Raw genomic sequence first — 21280 nt, 5'->3', positions numbered from 1 at the left:
TCTTAAAAAGCATATTGGCACCTGCTAAAAACCCTTTCATTTGTTTGTTTGCTTGCTTCAGCAAGCCTACCTGGACATGCAGTTTTTAACACATACTAGTATAATCACGTACTGGTGACTGGGAGCAGCCGCCGAGACCACATAACGCTGGTCTTGAAAGACCTACATTGGCTCCCAATATGTTTCTGAGCACAACTCAAAGTGTTGGTGCTGACCTTTAAAGCCCCAAATGGCCTTGGCCCAGTATACCTGAAGGAGCGTCTCCACCCCCATCGTTCTACCTGGACACTGAGGTCCAGTACCGAGGGCCTTCTGGCGGTTCCCTCACTGCGAGAAGTGAGGTTACAGGGAACCAGGCAGAGGGCGTTCTTGGTAGTGGTGCCTGCTCTGTGGAACACCCTCCCATCAGATGTCAAAGAAATCAACAACTATAGTGGTACCTCGGGTTAAGAACTTAATTCGTTCTGGAGGTCCGTTCTTAACCTGAAACTGTTCTTAACCTGAGGTACCACTTTAGCTAATGGGGCCTCCTGCTGCTGCTGTGCCGCTAGCACGTGATTTCTGTTCTCATCCTGAAGCAAAGTTCTTAACCCAAGGTCCTATTTCTGGGTTAGCGGAGTCTGTAACCTGAAGCGTCTGTAACCTGAGGTACCACTGTATATGACATTCAGAAGACATCTGAAGGTAGCCCTGTTTAGGGAAGTTTTTAATGACTGATGTTTTAATGTATATTTAACCTTCTGTTGGAGGCCACCCAGAGTGGCTGGGGAGGCCCAGCCAGATGGGCGGGGTACAAATAATAAATTGTTGTTGTTGTTGTTGTTGTTGTTGTTTTGGAATTACTAGTTTTATATCATACTTAATGGGTTATAAAAAGGTAAATGACCCCTGACAGTTAAGTTCAGTCGCGAACGACTCTGGGGTTGCGGCACTCACCTTGCTTTACTGGCTGAGGGAACCGGCGTTTGTCCACAAACAGTTTTTCCGGGTCATGTGGCCAGCATGACTAAGCCACTTCTGGAGAAACCAGAGCAGCTGCACGGAAACACTGTTTACTTTCCCGCCGGAATGGTACCTATTTATCTACTTGCACTTTTTGGTGTGCTTACGAACTGCTAGGTGGGCAGGAGCAGGGACCGAGCAAGGGGAGCTCACCCCATCGCGGGGATATGAACCGCCGACCTTCCGATCGGCAATCCCAAGGCTCAGTGGTTTACCTCACAGCGCCACCCGCATCCTAATGGGTTAAGGTCTGAACAATTCCTGTGTTTGATTGGGATTTCATGAACAGGGAGGCTGCAGTGGCCACAACAGAAAGTGAAGTCAGCACAATCTTTTTGGCCTACACAACATTTGCTATTGCCAGTGGGCTCCCGAAGCAGCGTGGATACAAGAGTCATGCAGGGCCACAGCTTTATGAAATGTGACATAGCAAATGTGAACCAACACTGCGATGCAGTGGCATAGAGGCTGTAAAGTGATGCATCATATTGAATACATCATATTGAATACGTTGAAAGAGACCAGCGCGTATGAAAGCAGACGTTGTTTGCTTCTCTGTGGGAAACCAGACATGAAACTTTCTACATGCATTAGAGAAAGGTAGCTTCGGGGCGGCGGGGATTCTAATATTAGAAAACCAATAAAGAACACTTTAGCTATAAGATTTCAACACATGGTGAAACTATGGAACTCAATCCTACAGGAGACAGTGATGGCCACCAACTTAGATGGCTTTAAAAGAGGATTAGAGAAAAATTATGTAGAATAGGACTATTCATACCTACTCACCACGATGCTGGACTTGCAGTTGCTGGAATCCACATGAGGGGAGAGTGTTCTTGTGCTTGAATCCTCCTTGTGGGTTTTCCACAGGTGCCTGTTTGGCCACTGCGAAAAAGATATTTGACTTGATGGGCCATCGTTGGTCTGATACAGCAGATTCTTATGTTCTTATCTCCAGGTGTATCCAAAGTATCCAAAATCTTTGTCAATAGCAAGATGGTTTCCAGCTTTGATATTTCACCATGTTTATGCAGCCAATTTACGCCCCCCCATATTGCTATTTTGTTCAAAACTGCTAACTTTATTCCCACTTCTAATCCCTTTCTTTCCCTTATACATTGTGTAATTTGTTACTGAGATTTTTTCCCGACAGATCTAAAGTGCCACCTGTGTTAGTAGTTGAAAATAATTAAAATGTCAACAGCTGGAGGAAGATGTTGCATTTAATTTAAAGCAGAGAGCCAATGCTTATTCTTAGTGTAAGAGCAGCAATAGTGAAAAAAGTGAAGGAACAGCAACATGATTGGACACAAAAATTCTACATCTCCAGAGCTGTAGAATTTGGCTGTGTGGAATCTCCACCCTTAGCCTCTATTTGCCAAGTCTCAACAAGTTCTTATCCATCAGAAGCGCTGCCTTTCCCTCCTATCCATTTACAGAGCCTGTGGATGCTCTGTGAAAGCCACATAAATCACAATCTAATGACATTTTATTAGTAGTTCCTGTTCTAACAGTAATGCCCCCATTCTTCTGAGTCAACGGAGAAAAAATGCTAAGCCTAGCACCAGCAGATAGAACACTGCTAATGATACAGGGCATAAGCTGGGCAAGCCACAAACGGAGCCCATGATCTATTACTTTATTACAGAATTAGTCTGTATATTACTACACAAAATTGACAAAGGGAGATGAGGATTGCTGGAGTGAAATGCCCACTTCCACCAAACGAGCATTACAATAGCATTTGTAAGGATGGCGGTGAACTTCAACATTACGGGGGATGTTTGGAAGATTTGAACAGTGTGAATACCAAAACAAACTGGCCTGGTTCATAGCACCTAGACCAGGTGTGGGAAATATTTGGTCCTCCAACTGTTGCTGAACTACAACCCTCCATCATGCCTGATCATTGGCCATGCTTGCTTGGGATGATGGGAGTTGTAGTTCTGCAACAGCAGAATGGCTATAGCAGGCATAGGCAACCTTGGCTGTCCAGATGTTTTGGAACTACAACTCCCATTATCCCTAGCTAACAGGGCCAGTGGTCAGGGATCATGGGAGTTGTAGTTCCAAAACATCTGGAGAGCCAAGGTTGCCTATGCCTGGACTATAGGTTCCTTGCTCCAAACCTAGATTAATCAGTGGATTTCTCTGAAGTTTGTGATATGGTTCTTGTTTCAAAAAACCTTTGTTGTTGTTTAGTTGTTTTGTCATGTCCGACTCTTCGTGACCCCATGGACCAGAGCACGCCAGGCACTCCTGTCTTGCACTGCCTCCTGCAGTTTGGTCAAACTCATGTTCGTAGCTTCGAGAACACTGTCCAACCATCTCGCCCTCTGTCATCCCCTTCTCCTAGTGCCCTCAATCTTTCCCAACATCAGGGTCATTTCCAAGGATTCTTCTCTTCTCATGAGGTGGCCAAAGTATTGGAGTCTCAGCTTCAGGATCTGTCCTTCCAGTGAGCACTCAGGGCTGATTTCCTTCAGAATGGATAGGTTTGATCTTCTTGCAGTCCATGGGACTCTCAAGAGTCTCCTCCAGCACCATAATTCAAAAGCATCAATTCTTCGGCGATCAGCCTTCTTGATGGTCCAGCTCTCACTTCCATACATCACTACTGGGAAAACCATAGCTTTAACTATACGGACCTTTGTAGGCAAGGTGATGTCTCTGCTTTTTAAGATGCTGTCTAGGTTTGTCATTGCTTTTCTTCCAAGAAGCAGGCGTCTTTTAATTTCGTGACTGCTGTCACCATCTGCAGTGATCAAGGAGCCCAAGAAAGTAAAATCTCTCACTGCCTCCATTTCTTCCCCTTCTATTTGCCAGGCGGTGATGGGACCAGTGGCCATGATCTTGCTTTTTTTGATGTTGAGCTTCAAAAAACCTACCAGAATGTAAATTTAGAACTGTTTTCATTGAAATAAAATATAATTTAAATATGAATTTTGTTTTAAAGTACCTAATAAGATATGTATTTAAACATGTACATAAATATTATTTTAGCCTTTCTAAAAAAACACATTTATTTAAAATATCAGCTTTTAAAATTGTGTTTCCTTACCTTTCTTCATTTTCTTCCCCTATTTTCCTCTTCCCTTCTCTTCTCAACTTATTATTAGAGAGTTCCTCTTTGCCTACAGATAATAGAAGATGGTTTAAAAAATAATGACAAAACAAATAAAAAATGCAAAACTTCTCCCAGAGGGCTTCTGTAAAACCTTTGGACCCTGTTTACATAAAAAGGTTTATGTTAGAAAGTTATTCTAACAAGCTAAAACCAACTAGGGTGCATTGATACTGCATAGCAAATACTATTGCACACAGTAATTTAATTAACAGCAAGTAAAATCATTCTGGAAGGTAAATCCCTTGAGCCACTACAACAGCATAAAGCACCTGCTATTGTCTAATGGTATTGATGTGTTTGTTATTGGAAACTACGGACCAGGCTGTCTTCCTCAGCATCCCACACCAAGCTGCACACCAAGAAGGCAAAATAAGGGCTGGATTTATAAATAGAGATAATGATCATTGCAGCATCACAACTGTAATTTCGATCCTTCTTCCGTTTAATTATTGGGTTTGAAGTGAAAATATTAGGGCAAGAGGTCAAGGGAGGTTTTCAGAAGCTGCACTATATCTCCATATAAAGAAGAAGAAGAAGAAGAAGAAGAAGAAGAAGAAGAAGAAGAAGAAGAAGAAGAAGAAGAAGAAGAAGAGGAGGAGGAGGAGGAGTTTGGATTTGATATCCCGCTTTATCACTACCCGAAGGAGTCTCAAAGCGGCTAACATTCTCCTTTCCCTTCCTCCCCCACAACAAACACTCTGTGAGGTGAGTGGGGCTGAGAGACTTCAAAGAAGTGTGACTAGCCCAAGGTCACCCAGCAGCCGCATGTGGAGGAGCGGAGACACGAACCCGGTTCCCCAGATTACGAGTCTACCTGTTAAGTCTCGACCTCAAGACGCCCACACGTTTCAACGTTGAAGAGTAGTTTTATTTACAATAACAAAATACAAGCTACAGTCTCAAGCCACGGCTCTCACTGACTTACGACTAGTCTGATGACTCATCTGAGTCCTCGGCGTTGTTCCACCTCCCTTTATCCCTCTGTGGGAACCACACCTTCTTCCTTCTATTAAGTGACGTCAGCCTCCCCCTTTCTTGTAATCCAGCCCTCCGTCTCTGCTTCACGCCGAGTGGATTATTAAGAGCTTCGGGAGAGCTGTTTCCTGATATCTCTCTAAACTGTTCACTCTGCTCCCCCTCTGCATTCCCCAATTCTGGGCCACCGTCCAAATCAGTCAGCTCTGAGTGTTCACTTGTTGACCCTATGCTGACATCATCCCCCTCTCTAGGGTCCTCCTCCCGTCCTTCAGGTTCCCCCACTCTCGTCGTTGGCGCTCTCTGGGTTACTTCCCACCATTCCTCGCCCTCATCTTCCCAATAACTACAACCCGGTTGTAGCTCCTCCACCTCTTCCTCCCAATCAAGTTCATCATTCGTTTCTAGTACCCCCTCTGCTTGCTCTTCCACCCAATCTAGGGGTTTGGGTTTATTGGGATATCTGCGGTGAAACTCCCTCTGCAGCCTGGACGCATGTATATTACTCGCGTTTTCCCACGAGTTCTCCTCCTGACCATATCCTTTCCAAGCCACTAGATACTGCAACCCTCTACCCCTTCTGCGAGAGTCTAGGAGCTCGGCCACCTCATACTCTGGTTCACCTTCCACCCAGATTGGTAACAGTGGTGGCTCTCGTCTCTCCTGGTACCGATGTTTAGGCGTTACCGGCGATAGTAATGACCGGGGGAAAACAGGATACATCTTCATTGATGCTGGTAGTCGCAACTTGTAGGACACAGGGTTGATTTGCTCCAGCACTTCAAACGGTCCTACCCGCTGAGGTTGTAGTTTTTGACAACGTCCCTTACTTGGCCAGTCTTTTGTAGACAACCAGACTAGATCGCCCACCCGTATCTGCTTGCCCAGTTGTCGATGTTTATCTGCTTCTGCCTTGTATTGGGCCTTCACCTTTTCTAGCTGGTCCCGCAGAATACTGTGCAATGCTTCCATCTCTTCCGCAAACTGTTCAGCTGCGGGCACAGCCAAACTATCACCCTGCCCCGGAAATCCCCTTGGGTTTCTCCCTTGACATGCGAAAAACGGTGTCTGTCTTGTTGATGTATGCACCGCGTTATTATATGCAAACTCGGCCAACGCTAATTTCTCAACCCAGTCATCTTGTTGGTAATTAACATAACATCGTAAATATTGCTGTAAGGTGGCGTTCGTCCGCTCAGACTCACCATTTGTCTGCGGGTGGCGGGCCGACGAAAGACACACCTCCACCTTCAATAGTTGCATCAACCGCCTCCAAAACTGGGAGGTGAACTGCGTTCCCCGATCTGACACCACCTTCCGCGGTAATCCGTGCAACTTGAACACATGCTCCACAAAGAGTTGAGCTGTTTCCTGAGCCGACGGCAGCTTCTTACAAGGCACAAAATGCACCATCTTAGAAAACAAGTCTACCACCACCCAAATTACTGTCTGTCTCTGTGAAGCAGGTAAGTCCGTAATGAAGTCCATGGAAATAACTTCCCATGGCCCCTGTGGTGTAGGTAATGGTTGAAGCAGACCCGCTGGGGTCTCACGCGGCCTCTTTGCCCGTTGGCAAACCTCACAGGCTCTGATGTATTCTTTGACTTCCTCCTGCATACGCGGCCACCAGAATTCTCTGGACACTAAGCGTTCTGTCTTCCATTGCCCAAAGTGGCCTGCCGTTGGGCAGTCATGGCATTGTCTTAGCACCTTTGCCCGAAGCTCACCTTCTGGCACATAGAGAGCTTCCCCCTTGTACAACAACCCTCCTCGCTCTGAAAAACCTTCTGCCTGGGCCTCCCCCTTCTGTATGGCTTTTCTCTTTTCTCGAGCGAACACATCTTTCCGTGTCTGCTGCTGAAACTCAGACCGTTCCACTACCGTCCCCGCTGCAAGCTGCAGTTGCTCAGGTTTAAGAATTAATCGTTGCTCCCCTCCTGTCTCAGCTCCAAAATATTCTGGCTTACGGGACAAGGCATCCGCTCCCTGATTCTGCGCACTTGTCACGTACTTTATCCTGAAGTTGAACCTGGCAAAAAACTGTGCCCACCTGATTTGACGTTGGTTCAAATGACGTGCCGTTTGCCAGTACTGTAAGTTCTTATGATCAGTACGCACCTCCACCTGATGTTGAGCTCCTTCTAGAAAATGTCGCCATACCTGCAAGGCCTCTTTAATGGCTAACAACTCTCTTTCCCATATGGTGTAATTTTGTTCAGACGAGTTTAGTTTCCTTGAATGAAAAGCGCACGGTCTCAGTTCCCCCTTTTCATCTGCTTGTAGTAACACTGCCCCAAGCGCCTTATCCGACGCATCTGTCTCCACCACCATCGGCTTGTAAGGATCCGGATGAGCCAGATACCTTTCCTCTACAAACATGCTCTTCAACCTCTCGAAGGCTTTCTGGGCTTCTTCGGTCCATCGGAATTCCTTTTTACCCTTCAGACACTCTGTTATTGGCACCGTGATTCCTGAATACTGATGTATAAATCGCCTGTAATAATTAGCAAATCCCAAGAATCTCTGCACGTCCTTTCGAGACTTAGGGCTCTGCCATGACAACACCGTCTGCACCTTCTCTGGATCCATGTGCACCCCCTCTGGGGTGATCCTATAACCCAAGAACTCTACCTCCGTCACATGAAATTGGCATTTTTCTAATTTGGCATACAGTCGATGTTCCCTCAGTCTCTGTAACACCTCCCTCACATGTTGTATATGCTCTTCTGGACTCTCCGAATAAATCAAGAGGTCATCCAAGTAGGATACTACCGAGTTGTCAATAAGATCTGATAGCACGTAGTTGATAAATGCCTGAAAGGTGGCCGTGCCTGACTGCAATCCAAACGGCATCACAAGATACTCAAATGTTCCATACCTGGTGTTGAAGGCCGTCTTCCATTCATCTCCCTCTCTCACTCTTATCAGATTATAAGCCCCTCTCAAGTCTAGTTTTGTAAAAATCTTTGCCGTTCTCAACCTCTCCAGCAGATCCCCAATTCTTGGCAATGGATAACGACTAGGAATCATGCTCTGGTTGGTCCGGCGGTAATCCACGACTAGCCTCCTCTCAGAAGTCCCCTTTTTGCTTACAAAGAAGACAGGAGCTCCTCCTGGAGCTTTTGTTGGTCTTATAAACCCCCTCTCCAAGTTTTTCCTCAGGAACTCCCGTAAGTCAGCTAACTCTACCTCGGACATTGAATACAAACGGCTGGTTGGTATTTCTGCTCCTGGCAGTAGATCTATCTTACAATCGTATGGTCGGTGTGGTGGCAGCCGATCCGCTTCCTTCTCACAGAAGACATCTCTGAAGGACTTATACTGAGGCGGTATCTGCGTCTCCTTCCCCGTCAGAGGCCCTGAGACCATTGTTTCATTGGCCTCACTACTACTCTCCGGCCTGACTCCCAAGCAGTTTAATCTGCAGTATACCGATGAGAAGGTCATGGATCTCTGACCCCAGGAGATCAATGGATCATGTCGCGCCAGCCAGCTCATCCCCAGAACTATGGGATAGGATGACAATCTTGTGATATGAAGCGCAATAACTTCCCGATGGCCTGGCAACTCTAACCCGATGGGCATAGTGGCCTCCGATACACAACCAGATAGCAGCGATCTGCCATCAATAGTTCGAACTTCTAAAGGCTCTTCCAATGACTGTGTTTCTATTCCCAGCCTACTCACCAAGTCTACATCAATAAAATCTGTGGAGGCTCCAGAATCTATAAGAATCTCCACACGCTCACTCTTTCCATCTGGGAGTCGCAGCATCGCACGCACAGTGATTACTGGTATGACTGGTCCCGGTGGAGGCCCTGCTGCTTCCTCTCGTCCCAACCTGAGGCCTCCAGAACGGGTTGGGGCTTCTCTTTTCCCGACAGCAGCTCTCTGCACTCTTCTGGTGCTGTTATATCCGTCCCAGATATTGTGCCTCGTGGCCTTCCCACAGTACACTGCCGGGCCATGTGATTAGCTGCGCCACAATTGAAACACAATCTCTCTCTTCGCCTTCTCTCCCTCTCAGCCCATGTAATGCCAGTTACTCTGCCCCCTCTGAGAGCACCCAATTGCATGGGCTCTTCTTCATCCTGAGCCAGTGAACCCTTAGTCTCCAATGGCACAAAGCTTCTGGGACTCTCTGATCTCCCTAAGCCTCTTCGCATCTTGTTCCGTGACTGGAACCTCAGGCCTAGTTGCAATGCGGCTTGTCCCAGCTCTTCTAAGGTGTTGAATCTGGGCATCTTCGCCAACTCATCACGAATTTCCTCAGATAGCCCCGCCTTGAACAAGCCTACCAAGGCCTTTCCTTCCCAGCCCAATTGTCTGGCATACATCACAAAACTAGACCAGTACTGAGCTACACTTCCTTTCCCTTGTCTGAGACTCAAAAATTCTTGCTCCAACTCATCCTGTTGGGCTGGGTTCTTAAATGTACTGTCCATGAGTTTCAAAAATGCCGGTAAGCTCTTAAGGACTGGATCAGCGGCCATCATATAAGGGGTAATCCATTGCCTTGCCACCCCTTCTAAAAGCCCCAGCACTGTAGCAATTCTGGCCTCATCATCTCTGTATTCTTCCCCTTTAAGTCTTAAGTAATACAAACAGGCAGCCCGAAAGGAATCATACTCTGCACTGTCCCCACTGAATCGTGGAGGAAGGGGTATCAAATTTCTTGTCATTTGCCTACCGGATAAATCAGAGAGCTGTTTTGCCTGTTCTTCTGTCCTTCCTTCCAGTCGTGCTAATCTCATTTTCAGTTCTTGATTCTCTGCCCAAAGAATCTGTGTAGGGTCCATAATTGGTGGGGGTGCTGCTGCTCCTTGCTCCACAACCGGCTGTTGCAGTGCCGCCTGCCTCTGCATCTCGTCCTCCATTCTTTCCTTTAATCAGTTGGCTTGTTTCAGCAGCAGTAGATAATGAAGAGATGAGTCATGCTGTTAAGTCTTGACCTCAAGATGCCCACACGTTTCAACGTTGAAGAGAAGTTTTATTTACAATAACAAAATACAAGCTACAGTCTCAAGCCACGGCTCTCACTGACTTACGACTAGTCTGATGACTCATCTGAGTCCTCGGCGTTGTTCCACCTCCCTTTATCCCTCTGTGGGAACCACACCTTCTTCCTTCTATTAAGTGACGTCAGCCTCCCCCTTTCTTGTAATCCAGCCCTCCGTCTCTGCTTCACGCCGAGTGGATTATTAAGAGCTTCGGGAGAGCTGTTTCCTGATATCTCTCTAAACTGTTCACTCTGCTCCCCCTCTGCATTCCCCAATTCTGGGCCACCGTCCAAATCAGTCAGCTCTGAGTGTTCACTTGTTGACCCTATGCTGATACTACCGCTCTTAACCACTACACCACACTCCCCCATTTGGAAATAATAGGCTGGCAAGCCTAACAACCTGTGTAAATGTGCTAATGATGCACTCTTCCCAGATATCTGCACTGCACCATTTAACAGAATATGTCTTGAATAAGCATTAAGAATTTGCAGTATGTCAGGTGATTTTGGAATCAATAATATAATAATGATTGGTAAGCGCTGAACCTGCAGACATTTGCAGGCATCTAATTTCCAGTTTTCTCTAGGCACAGATCAAACTTTTTCAGATCAAGTAAGAGGGTGAATCCTTGACTTAACATAAGTCAAGATGCATGGCCAAGACAACCAGGGTACTGTATTTTTTTTTCTCCATCAAAGAACAAAGATAAATCATTAGTCACCAGATAAACAAATCTCAAGTGAAGGAGCTACATAGAATCACCCTGCCTCTGTTTAGCAGCCTGCTTCACCCTGGTGCAATGTGCTAAATGAACATTAGCTTGTTCTAGAGTCGATAGATTAAAAAAAAAGTAATAAAAATGGAAACCCATGACATTTTTTGATGATTGAAGTATATTCTCTAAAAGCAAGGAGCTTGTGCATTTGGAGAGAATAAATTGCACCTTTAAAATATAGAGAGAGGTTTTAATATCAATAGCCCTGACTAGCTGATAGAAATTCAGCTGCAAGCACCCATATACACATTTAAGTGAATATGCTAATATGTAAATTCTTTTTCAGCACTGTTTATCTTTGGGGGCATGGGAAGACTGTACTAAGCACACGCTCTTGCTTTTATCCATTTGAAAAAAAAATCATTCTTTGCAAATTTTACTGTGAACTGAAGTGACCTGAACATTCTGGACTAATGTGCAGATGGGGAAGCAGTTATCCTTTAGATTTCACACTACTTGAGATTTTGCAATGCAGTTCTCAGATGTACACACATACGAGGGGAAGGGTAAAGGGTAAGCGACCCCTGGATGGTGAAGTCCAGTCAAAGGTGACTATGAGGTGTGGCATTCATCTCGCTTCAGGCTAAGGGAGCCAGCATTTGACCACAGAGAGGTTTCCGAGTCATGTGGTCAGCATGATTAAACTGCTTCTGGTGGACAGTTCACCGTGATGAGTGCCAGAGAGCAGGGAAACACCGTTTACCTTCCCGCCGCAGCAGTACCTATTTATCTACTCACACTGGTATGCTTTTGAACTGCTAGGTTGGCAGGAACTCAAGAGGCTGAGTGGTTTAGACCACAGCACCACTCACTCCCATATATATACTAAAATTTGTAACAAAAGAGAGAGTATATTTTAGAATGAAATGAATTCAAAAACATGTTCTTTGGAAGCAAATATGTTCAGAAATGTGGATTTTGTGATAAAATATTTGTAGAAAAGTTTGATAGAAAGGTCCTGTGTGAAGGTGCTCCCCATACTAACATACAAAAAAGAAAAAAAAGAAAAAAAGGAGGAGGCAAAACTAGAGCTGAGGGAGAAAGATATTTGTCAAATGTTTGATCCTCCCACCCCCCCACCCCCTGGCAACGTCTGGTGAATTTCATCCTGGAAAATGAATTCCATCTGAAAAATGAATTCCTCCATGAATTTGAGGAGCAACTGTTGCATTCAGTTTTATTATTTTAAAATAATATCATAGAAAGAAGCAATGGACTTGGTCCCTACTCCTTTTAAGCCTCCTCTATTAGGCCATCACTTAGCTAGAATTGCATTCAATATTAAGCAAACCAAACATGTCCGACAGGGGAAAAAAACTGTTGGAGAATTTTACCCCATCAACCATTTGGGGGATATCTACTCTTCCAGCTCAATTTAACCACCAACAAATAGCATTGAACATTGGGAGAAAACATTTTCAACCAGCCCTAAAAACCAACCAACCAACCACTGCCGCTTTTATTGGAAGGAGAGATTTTCCAGCGTTCATCCTACTGAACAATAATTATTAAAAGGGAAGTAATGTTAGATCAGGCACCCCCAAACTGCGGCCCTCCAGATGTTTTGGCCTACAACTCCCATGATCCCCAGCTAACAGTACCAGTGGTCAGGGATGATGGGGATTGTAGTCCAAAACATCTGGAGGGCCGAAGTTTGGGGATGCCTGTGTTAGATGTTCACCAGAACGACCCTGCTTTGTTAGTTCCTATGATCTGTGTAATTATACAAGAACTCTGTTTCAACTTTGCAAGATTACTGTAAAATACACAGCCATTTAGGAAGTTTTAAAATTGCACTTCATGTTTGACAATCTCAAAATGATGTTCTAGGGCTGCCTTCCCAGACCTGGTGCCTTCCAGAAGTTTTGGACTACAAATTCCATCACACTGTTGGCCCGGTTGACAGGTGCTGATGAGAGCTGGAGTCCAAAGCATCAGAGGACACTAGGTCCAGGTAGGCTAACCTAGGGGACAGATCACTTACATCACTACATTTCTATCAATTTCATGTGTGAAGTAGGTGCAACATATGCTAATAGAAATCCTCACTGAAAGGATTTAGAGAGTGATTTAGAGAGTGATTTAATCTTTGCAAAGGCTTCAGCTGAGTGGAGAGAATGAATGTTCAAGTACAATTGTGGTTTGTCAGGAGGCCTTAGCCCCGAGAAGGGACATTCCCTTGTCTTCCTAATTAGCTCCTTCTTGAAAGCGGTAGGTACAGATAACATTATTCAATAAGCCCAGTGTTCCAAGACATGATTAAAGCTGCAATTATGCTCGGCAACAAAAGAAATTCATGAAATACCACCAGTTGAATTTTATCGATAATGAGGCCTCCACCACCTTCATTAAGCTCTTAATGCTATCGCAAACACAGGTGTATATGGGACCCTCGTATCCCGCTTCTCAATAACAATATTACATTTCTCAGCAAGGGAAAGAAGCAAATCAGTCACCATCTTTTCATCCAATTAAAATGATGAGTAAGGACACTCCATTTATCTTAATTAATGTTCATCTTGATGAAGATACTGGATTTTGAAATGAACACCAAGGTCTTCTAATACCCTGCTAGGAAAAAATTCTCCTTTTCACCTAATAACTATAGATACTATAGAAATAATTCTGGGTTCACAGTTAGATGTATTTGCTCCCTTGCAAAGGATATTTTCCATATAGGAAGGGGCTGCTTTGCCTGATGCTGCTAGTCAGCATAGCTAAAGATGAGGCAGATGGACCAATGGTCTGACTCTGTTCCAGTGTGTTCAGTGAAGGAGAACACCCATGCTTCCCATCTGGGATTTACCAGGCCTCAGCTGAAGGACATTAGAGGGTTTACATCATGTATCCACATCTGGATCCACCGTGCTGCTTCTACTGTGAGAGAGAAAGTACCAACTGCCTTTAAGACAGTCTTGGTGCACAAGGCTGTTTGCAGAACACCCATAAGGAGCTCCTTGTGACTCTCCTTTTTCAGACTTCTTGCTTTGCTTTATCATTCAGCCCTTGCCATTCATCATTCTCCTTCCTCTCTGCTGATGAAGTGAATATCCAACAGAGGAAGTTCCACGCTGTTTACTGCCTGGTGTGCCATCTTCAGATTATGTGGTTTGCACAAGAAACATATAACATTTCCCTTGACAGATTTTTGTACATGCACCAAATATGTAGCTTACAGGCATGTGATTGACCATTGTGAGAAAAGGATGTTTTTTAAATGTCAGCTTTCTATCTGACATTGAAACGTACCTTCGCCATTTTGGTACCCTCTGTGAGTGAATGAGACTGCAGGTTCGCTAGTTAATGAGGACAAAGCATCTTTGTATCAAATTTCCTTGTTTTATTTATATTTAAATATTTCTAGGCTCTGTGCATTTTGTGCATCTCTGTGACATGGAATGCAGGTGGCGCTGTCGGTTAAACCACTGAGCCTAGGACTTGCTGATCAGAAGGTCGGCGGTTCGAATCCCCGCGATGGGGTGAGCTCCTGTTGCTTGGTCCCAGCTCCTGCCAACCTAGCAGTTCGAAAGCACGCCAAAGTGCAAGTAAATAGGTACTGCTCTGACAGGAAGGTAAATGGTGTTTCTGTGCACTGCTCTGGTTCACCAGAAGTGGCTTAGTCATGCTAGCCACATGACTCCCTTGGCCAGTAAAGCGAGATGAGCGTCGCAACCCCAGAGTCGTCCGCGACTGTACCTAACGGTCAGGGGTCCCTTTACCTTTACCTATGACACTTTGGAAAGCTCTGGATGAATGAAATTAATAGCAATCATAACACAGGTGATATAAAAAGAGAACAGCCGCGGAATGCTTTAAAAATGTACTTCAAGGAGGACTAAAGCAAAAGTCTTGTTAAAGTCAATGGATATTTTGCATTACTTTGCATATCAGATTCTACTTTTTTAAGTCCAGCAGCACAAAACGGAAAGCAGCATCAACAGCAAAGAACAGAAGTAACCCACTGCAAGTATGCTGATGAATCTAGGAGGGAAGAAGGCATCCATGCTTCCACCAAATAATTCTTGACAGAAAGGACAAAGGAAGTCAGGAATTGCACCTTCAAGACATGTAAACCTTTCACAAGAAGGAGTTTGATGTTTTCCATTAAGAACTTCTTTCACCGATACTGTAAATGAGAGTGCTTAACATTCAAAGCAGTTCAGACTGTACTCCTACCAATGTACTTGTCAGTTGTATTTCTTGGCTATGTAATTTACTTGACAAGCACAGTTTAAATGTTGTTGAAATAAACCCTGGCACTCTGAACAGATGCAGCCTAATGCAACTTTGGAGGGGGTTTTTTTAGCTTTGAAATGCAATCCATATGTAAGGGCGAAATATTTGGATGTGTCCCCTAAAAAAAAAGTTTTGGTGAAAAATAATATTTGCAAAGAGTTTATCTATTTCATTAAACAACAGTCACTCCATTATTCATATGCAAACGATCTTCCATATGTTCTAGCACTGCAGTTAACATATACATATTTACTATTTTTGACAGAAATCTACATCTGAAGAAAGGGTCTTAGGAATATCATTGTATGATATTTTAATTGTTTTTTTTTGGGGGGGGGGTAACCCTGCCCTTTTCCATGAAGACTTGTTTTACATATTAGTTCTTCCTTCAGTAGCACCTTAAAGACCAACTAAGTTTATATTTTGGTATGAGCTTTCATGTGCATGCACACTTCTTCAGATACACTAGAAACAGAAGTGTCAGACCCTATATATATACACAGAGGGTGGTGGGGGTGGGTGGGAATGGGAGATGGGCTGATGGGAGTGGTAAACCTGTAGATGGGTGTTAATGGCTGCTGATGGCTGCAATTAGTCCTGGGCTGAGGTGCTAAAGAAAGCTTGGTCATGCATAATGAGATAAGAATCCGATATCTCTATTCATCCCAGGTGCTTCCATGGTTTTAAGCTTGGTAATGATTTCCAATTCAGCAACTTCCCTTTCCAGTCTGTTCCTGAAATTTCTCTGTAATAAAACAGCTGCTTTGAGATCTTGTATAGAATGTCCTGGGAGATTGAAGTGTTCTCCTACTGGTTTTTCAGTCTTATGGTTCCTGATGTCAGATTTATGTCCATTTATCCTTTGGCGTAGGGTTTGGCCTGTTTGTCCAATATAGAGAGCTGAAGGGCACCGTTGGCATTTGATGGCATACACAATGTTAGAAGATGAGCAATTAAATAGTCCTGAGATGGTATGTTGGATGTTGTTGGGGCCAGTAATGATGTTGTCCGGGTGTATGTGGCAGCAAAGTTGGCATCTGGGTTTATTGCAGGCTCTGGTACCAGTGTCCATGTTAAGTCTGCCACTTTGTCCTTACCCACAACCACTTCAAATTTGGTGATGACCTGTTCCTCCAGATCAGCGGCACAGCCATGGGCACCCGCATGGCCCCACAGTATGCCAACATCTTCATGGCAGACTTAGAACATCGTTTCCTAGACTCCTACCCACTCAAACCTCTCTTGTACCTACGATACATTGACGATATCTTTATTATCTGGACACATGGACAACAGACCCTGGAAACCTTCCACCAGACATTCAATGACTTTCACCCCACCATCAACCTAACAATGAACCAATCTATGCAAGAAATACATTTTTTGGACACTACTATAAAAATACAGGATGGACGTATAGACACCACCTTATACAGAAAACCAACTGACCGACAAACATATCTACATGCTTCTAGCTACCATCCCAAACATACCAAACAATCCATCGTATACAGCCAGGCCCTACGTTACAACCGTATCTGTTCCAACTCTACAGACAGAGAATCTCACCTAAGAGATCTACAGCAAACCTTTTTAGAACTAAAATATCCACCTGATGAAGTTAAACAACAGATCAACAGAGCCAGACTGATACCTAGGGAGAACCTGCTGCAAGACAGACCCAAAAAAGAAAATAACAGCACACCACTAGTCATCACATACAGCTCCCAAGTTAAAACAGTACAACGCATCATCAGAGATCTACAGCCTCTCCTGGACAATGACAGCTCCCTTTCTCAAGCTCTGGGAGGAAGACCTTTCATTGCCTACAGACAGCCACCCAATCTTAAACAACTCCTCACCCACAATAATACAACCACCAGACTTAACATGGACACTGGTACCAGAGCCTGCAATAAACCCAGATGCCAACTTTGCTGCCACATACACCCGGACAACATCATTACTGGCTCCAACAACATCCAACATACCATCTCAGGACTATTTAATTGCTCATCTTCTAACATTGTGTATGCCATCAAATGCCAACGGTGCCCTTCAGCTCTCTATATTGGACAAACAGGCCAAACCCTACGCCAAAGGATAAATGGACATAAATCTGACATCAGGAACCATAAGACTGAAAAACCAGTAGGAGAACACTTCAATCTCCCAGGACATTCTATACAAGATCTCAAAGCAGCTGTTTTATTACAGAGAAATTTCAGGAACAGACTGGAAAGGGAAGTTGCTGAATTGGAAATCATTACCAAGCTTAACCCCTTCATGGATCAATGCCTTGTCGTGGCGAAGGGGCTTGAATAACTCAGAGAAGCTATGAGCTATGCCATGCAGGGCCACCCAAGATGGACAGGTCATAGTGGAGAGTTTTGACTAAACGTGATCCACCTGGAGAAGGAACTGGCAAGCCACTCCAGTATCCCTGCCAAGAAAACTCCATGGACAAAGACAACAGGCATATAAAAGTTATGACGCTGGAAGATGAGCCCCTCAGGTCGGAAGGCGTCCAACATGCTACTGAGGAAGAGCGGAGGACAAGTACAAGTAGATTCAGAGCTGATGAAGCGGCTGGGCCAAAGCCGAAAGGACGCTCAGTTGCGGATATGCCTGGAAGCGAAAGGAAAGTCCGATGCTGTAAAGAAAAATATTGCATAGGAACCTGGAATGTAAGAACCATGAGTGGAGGTAAGCTGGATGTGGTCAAAAATGAGATGACAAGAATAAATATCGACATCCTGGGCATCAGTGAACTAAAATGGAAGGGAATGGGCGAATTCAGTTCGGGTGACTATCATATCTACTACTGTGGGCAAGAATCCCGTAGTAGAAATGGAGTGGCCCTCATAGTCAACAAAAGAGTGGCAAAAGCTGTAATGGGATGCAATCTCAAAAATGACAGAATGATCTCGATACGAATCCAAGGCAGACCTTTTAACATCACAGTAATCCAAGTTTATGCACCAACTACCGGTGCTGAAGAAAGTGAAATTGACCAATTCTATGAAGACCTACAACACCTTCTAGAAATGACACCAAAGAAGGATGTTCTTCTCATTACAGGGGACTGGAATGCTAAAGTAGGGAATCAAGAGATAAAAGGAACAACTGGCAAGTTTGGCCTTGGAGTTCAAAATGAAGCAGGACAAAGGCTAATAGAGTTCTGTCAAGAGAACAAGCTGGTCATCACAAACACTCTATTCCAACAACACAAGAGACGACTCTACACATGGATATCACCAAATGGACAGCATCGAAATCAGATTGATTATATTCTCTGCAGCCAAAGATGGAGAAGCTCTATACAGTCAGCAAAAACAAGACCTGGAGCTGACTGTAACTCAGATCATCAGCTTCTTATAGCAAAATTCCAGCTTAAACTGAAGAAAGTAGGAAAAACCAATGGGCCAGTAAGATACAATCTGAATCAAATCCCTTATGAATACACAGTGGAAGTGAGGAACAGGTTTAAGGATTTAGATTTGGTGGACAGAGTGCCTGAAGAACTATGGATGGAGGCTCGTAACATTATACAGGAGGCAGCAATGAAAACCATCCCAAGGAAAAGGAAATGCAAGAAAGCAAAATGGCTGTCCAACGAGGCCTTACAAATAGCGGAGGAGAGGAGGCAAGCAAAATGCAAGGGAGATAGGGAAAGATACAGGAAACTGAATGCAGATTTCCAAAAAACAGCAAGGAGAGACAAGAGGGTCTTCTTAAATGAGCAATGCAAAGAAATAGAGGAAAACAATAGAATGGGGAAAACCAGAGATCTGTTCAAGAAAATTGGAGATATGAAAGGAACATTTCGTACAAAGATTACCATAATCAAGGACAAAAGTGGTAAGGACCTAACAGAAGCAGAAGACATCAAGAAGAGGTGGCAAGAATACACAGAGGAATTATACCAGAAAGATATGGAGGTCTCGTACACCTCAGGTAGTGTGGTTGCTGACCTTGAGCCAGACATCTTGGAGAGTGAAGTCAAATGGGCCTTAGAAAGCATTGCTAATAACAAGGCCAGTGGAAGTGATGATATTCCAGCTGAACTGTTTAAAATTTTAAAAGATGATGCTGTTAAGGTGCTACACCCAATATGCCAGCAAGTTTGGAAAACTCAGCAATGGCCAGAGGATTGGAGAAGATCAGTCTACATCCCAATTCCAAAGAAGGGCAGTGCCAAAGAATGCTGCAACTACCGCACAATTGCGCTCATTTCACACGCTAGCAAGGTTATGCTTAAAATTCTACAAGGCAGGCTTAGGCAGTATGTGGACCGAGAACTCCCAGAAGTGCAAGCTGGATTTCGAAAGGGCAGAGGAACCAGAGACCAAATAGCAAACATGCGCTGGATTATGGAGAAAGCTAGAGAGTTCCAGAAAAACGTCTACTTCTGCTTCATTGACTATGCAAAAGCCTTTGACTGTGTCGACCACAGCAAACTATGGCAAGTTCTTAAAGAAATGGGAGTGCCTGATCACCTCATCTGTCTCCTGAGAAATCTCTATGTGGGACAAGAAGCTACAGTTAGAACTGGATATGGAACAACTGAGTGGTTCAAAATTGGGAAAGGAGTACGACAAGGTTGTATATTGTCTCCCTGCTTATTTAACTTATATGCAGAATTCATCATGCGAAAGGCTGGACTAGATGAATCCCAAGCCGGAATTAAGATTGCTGGAAGAAATATCAACAACCTCAGATATGCAGATGACACAACCTTGATGGCAGAAAGCGAGGAGGAATTAAAGAACCTTTTAATGAGGGTGAAAGAGGAGAGCGCAAAATATGGTCTGAAGCTCAACATCAAAAAAACCAAGATCATGGCCACTGGTCCCATCACCTCCTGGCAAATAGAAGGGGAAGAAATGGAGGCAGTGAGAGATTTTACTTTCTTGGGCTCCTTGATCACTGCAGATGGTGACAGCAGTCACGAAATTAAAAGACGCCTGCTTCTTGGGAGAAAAGCAATGACAAACCTAGACAGCATCTTAAAAAGCAGAGACATCACCTTGCCGACAAAGGTCCGTATAGTTAAAGCTATGGTTTTCCCAGTAGTGATGTATGGAAGTGAGAGTTGGACCATAAAGAAGGCTGATCGCCGAAGAATTGATGCTTTTGAATTATGGTGCTGGAGGAGACTCTTGAGAGTCCCATGGACTGCAAGAAGATCAAACCTATCCATTCTTAAGGAAATCAGCCCTGAGTGCTCCCTGGAAGGACAGATCGTGAAGCTGAGGCTCCAATACTTTGGCCACCTCATGAGAAGAGAAGAATCCTTGGAAAAGACCCTGATGTTGGGAAAGATTGAGGGCACTAGGAGAAGGGGACGACAGAGGACAAGATGGTTGGACAGTGTTCTCGAAGCTACGAACATGAGTTTGACCAAACTGCGGGAGGCAGTGCAAGACAGGAGTGCCTGGCGTGCTCTGGTCCATGGGGTCACGAAGAGTCGGACACGACTAAACGACTAAACAACAACAACAACAACCAAGCTTAAAACCATGGAAGCACCTGGGATGAATAGAGATATCGGATTCTTATCTCATTATGCATGATCAAGCTTTCTTTAGCACCTCAGCCCAGGACTAATTGCAGCCATCAGCAGCCATTAACACCCATCTACAGGTTTACCACTCCCATCAGCCCATCTCCCATTCCCACCCACCCCCACCACCCTCTGTATATATATAGGGTCTGACACTTCTGTTTCTAGTGTATCTGAAGAAGTGTGCATGCACACGAAAGCTCATACCAAAATATAAACTTAGTTGGTCTTTAAGGTGCTACTGAAGGAATTTTTTTATTTTGCTTCGACTCAGACCAACACGGCTACCTACCTGTAACTATATTAGTTCTTGCTATCCCATAGCAATTTCCACATTGTAATCTATGGGTGGGTAGGCTTGAGACTTCCTGGATCTACTTTGCGTTTTTAGTAAAACCCCAAAACTTCCCAAAAATCCTATTCAGAGCCAATTACTCAAGACATATAATTAAACAACAGGGTGCATCTTAGCACCTTATGAGCCTAGGAAATCGTTTTCAGTACCAGAACTGAATTTAGCTCACAGTTGATTTGCAGAAGTACTGCTGACATTAGAATTGGGTAAAACTTATTCCCTATCACTTTTGCTTCAA

This window comes from Zootoca vivipara, chromosome 9, assembly GCF_963506605.1.
Source record: "Zootoca vivipara chromosome 9, rZooViv1.1, whole genome shotgun sequence".
Classification (NCBI taxonomy): Eukaryota; Metazoa; Chordata; class Lepidosauria; order Squamata; family Lacertidae; genus Zootoca; species Zootoca vivipara.
Note: the sequence above shows the minus strand (reverse complement) of the source record.